This window comes from Melospiza melodia, chromosome 3 (assembly GCF_035770615.1).
Source record: "Melospiza melodia melodia isolate bMelMel2 chromosome 3, bMelMel2.pri, whole genome shotgun sequence".
Lineage (NCBI taxonomy): Eukaryota > Metazoa > Chordata > Aves > Passeriformes > Passerellidae > Melospiza > Melospiza melodia.
This window is the reverse complement of record NC_086196.1, coordinates 54,542,523-54,546,360: the sequence shown is the minus strand read 5'-3', so window position 1 is coordinate 54,546,360 and position 3,838 is coordinate 54,542,523.

Genomic DNA, 3,838 nt, shown 5'->3' with positions numbered 1-3,838 from the left:
GAGGCATCCACAGATTCTCTGGGTATCCTCTGCCAGTGCCTCACCACCCTCTGAATAAAGAACTTCTTCCTGATATCTAATCTAAATCTACCCTCTTCCCGCTTAAGGCCATTCCCTTTTGCCTTATCACTGCATGCCTTGTAAAAAGTTCCTCCTCAGCTGTTTTGTATGCCCCTTTCAGATACTGAAATGTGACAGTGGTCACAAGGGTCTTCAGGGTGAGAGAGAGGTGAGAATGTTGACCTCATGTTCAGAAGGCTTGATTTATTATTTTATGATATATATTACATTATGACTATACTAAAAAGAAATAGAAGAGAAAATTCTCAGAATGCTAGCTAAGCTAAGAATAGAAAAGAATGAATAACAAAGGTCTGTGTCCCGGCAGAGAGCAAGAGCAGCTCTGCTGTGAGTGGTCAGTAAATCCAAACATCCACAGGAGACCAATCACGGATCCACCTGTTACATTCCACAGCAGCAGATAACCATTGTTTACATTTGTTGCTGAGGCCACAGCTTCTCAGAAGGGAGAAAAATCCCAAGAAAGGATTTTTCACAAAAGATGTCTGTGACACTGAAAGACCACCATGAGGTGCCCCTGGAGCCTTCTCTTTTCCAGGGTGAACAACCACAACTTTCTTGGCCTGACTCCATAGGAGAGGTGCTATAGACTCCTGATCATTTTTTAGCCCTCCTCTGGACTGGCTCCAGCAAGTTCACATCATTTCTATGCTGGGGGTTCCAGAGCTGGATGTTGCACTCCATGTGAGGTCTCATGATAGTGGAGTAGAGGAGGAGACTCACTTCCTTTGACCGGCTGGCCATGCTGCTTTGGATGCAGCCCAGGGTCCATCTTTGTTCATGGCCCAAGCTTCCCCATGGTATCTTTTTCTCTTCTGTTCTTTGATTCTGTGAAAAGCAAGCTGAAGCTAGGGGATAGCCAGGGGTATGAATGACAACAGGCCGTGGAGGTAGTCAGCAGTCTGAATCCAGCAAAAGGTGGTGGCAAATCAGAGTCTGTTTATTCAGGCAACTCCTTTGTAGTCAATGTGAAACTGCATTGTGAATTTGAAATTGCAATCCACTTTTTTTGGGAAAAAACCACTGCAATAGATAGTAGATAGCAAGCTCTTACAAACCATTGGCAGGCTGTTCTGAAACCAGTCCTCAGGTTCCTTGAGCATCACATTGCTTTAAACTGCTGGGTCCCTTGTCACCAATTTAATACATTCATCAAAACTGAGGCAAAGGCCTTGCTCCAAATACCTCTCCTACAGGAAGCTGTGCTGAGTGACCTTATGGCCAAATGCCCAAATAGCTCAGCCAGCAATTGGGCAGTACTCCCACTTGGCCCTGGAGGAGTGAACCTCCATGAGGTGGCCATCTAAACCTGGTAGTAAGATAATAAGGTGGTACCTTAGAACAGTTGCCAAGTGTGGCCTTATCAGAGGGTTGCCTGCTTCATAAATCCTTCATGGAAAATTGTTGGACACAGTACACGAATAGAATGGACTGTTTTCTGAGAAAGATTTACTTTACAGCTCAGCATCAGAATTGTTTAACTAGGCATGTGTTTGTATTAGATGGTACAATGAAGTTTTACAGAAAATGCAGTAGGAAGTGCAGAAGTACCAAAGCTGGGTGCAGTACAGGTCAGATCATTTATGTGTGATGTATTAAAAACATCAGGGACAAAGGACCTGAGTTGCTGTCAGGGGGCACTTCTTGCTCTATGGAGAGTCCTCAGTGTCATCTTACTGTCATTTGTCACAGGAATTCAGGTGCCCCAACCTCAAGCCATCAATGTTAATAAAAAACCAGCTTGTTGTGCTCATCCTGGTGAGCCTGTGTTCTCATCAGCTCCTGAGCTCAGCCCCAGCTGTTTGGTGCAGGTTTAGCACAACCATTCTCAGAGTGATTTGACACTAATTTGCATGCTCACTTCTGTGCTAGCAGTATGTTACTAATCCTACAAACCACACTGATTTATAGTTTTTTCCCAATATGAATAACATAGTCAATGTAATTTCCTACTCATCAACTGCCAGATGACTTAGAATCACTGGTCCAGGAAAATGAGCACTGGGATCTGTCAGTCAGTCAGTCACTTGGCAATTCAACCATAAATCAGTCTGCATAAGCACTCTGTATCTACTGCTTTTTGAAAATCTTTTGAATCACAGGTACCTCAACTATTAACAATAAAACCAACAAAGCCTGCTGACTCCTAGGCTTGGTATCCATAATGGTAGCATGAATCAGAATTGGCTACACTAACTGCAGTAAATCGACAGCACTGAACAATCCCATTTCATTAATAAGAGCATCTCATCACCAGCTGCTCCTTGGAGACAAATGGCTGCATCTGGCATCCTAAACATTGCTTTCTCTTGCCACCCCAGGGACTAGTAGCATTTGAGACATCAGTGACCTCATAGTCTGAGTTTTTTGTACACTGGAGATGTCTCTTCTATCCTGATGTCTGATTTTCCTGTTCTTTTTCTTCACAAGGAGAATCACAAATAATAAAATAAAATAAAATAAAACAAAACAAAATAAAATAAAATAAAATGTGAGTTTTCCCAACACAGAATTCCAAAACCCATGGCTGAAAAATCTCCACCTCATACTAGCACTTTTCCAAGACCTACATCAGGCAGTGTGATAGCATCCTGACAACTATTTTAAAAGTGTGGTGCCCGAGGGAGAACTTACTACTTGGCAGGTATGAAACACTTTTTCCTCTCTCATTTCAAATACCTTATTTAGGCAAAGAATTTAACCCTGAAACCAAATCCCATGCACTGGCACTTGTCAAATGATTTCAATCCTAAGTGGACCTTCCCTCCTGCATTGATTTGTGCCTCAGGGTTTTTCCCCAAATCCACTTGAAATTATTAAAGCTTCTACAAAGGCAAGGGGTTTTGTCAGTTCTCAATTTAGTGCAGTGTAAGGATCTTACAGTTGGTGTTACCTTCACTCACCAAGACAAGTGGACTTTCAAACAGCAATTCCCTGCATGTGCAGGAGTTTCCATCATGTGATAAAACAAGTGATGTCTGCACAACCTCATGGTGAGAACTTCTGCATGGAGTAGGCTTTATCCAGCTGCCAAAAGAGATTCCTGGGCTCCTGTCCTGAAGCCCTGCTATCACAGATGAAGGGGTCCAGCTGCTTTCATAACATTTTGTGGATTTTGTCACTGAGTTTCAGCTCTTCTGTGAATGGAACAGGACCTTGTGAGAATATGATATCTCTGAGAGTAACTTGCCCTCTGACTGTGTCTGTTACTACAACAGAGCTCACAGAAGTGAGGTGGGAGGGAGGAAATACCACCTACCTGGCACATGACACCTTAAGAGTATGAACAGTCTTCTCCTAAACACTGCACAATATGAAGTACAGTAAGGCTTTGTAAGAACTGCTAAAATATTGCTAATAAGACTTCACAGCGAAATGGGGGCAAGAAGTGACAGATTTCGGCAGCAGAAGTTGTTTCATTCTGTGAATGAACTATTTTATTCTGAATATCTTTGGGAACCTAAAAGCGATTTCTGAATCAGGAAATGGAGGCAAAAAAATAGACAAGATGCATCTTCCCACAAGAAAGTAGTTCTTGAAAGCCTTCGCCAAATTTTTTTACTTAAAAGCAATTTAAGTTTGTTTCATTTTAGTTTCCTGTACCCTAAAATTATGCCTAGAAGCTGGTTATTAAGAGTGCATTTTTGGAAGCAGAATCATCAGTACTTTAAAGTACTTTAAAGTAATTTAAAGAAAATTACCTTATATTGGATGCAAATGGAAGCCAGCACAGACATGGCAGAGGGAATGGGTTACC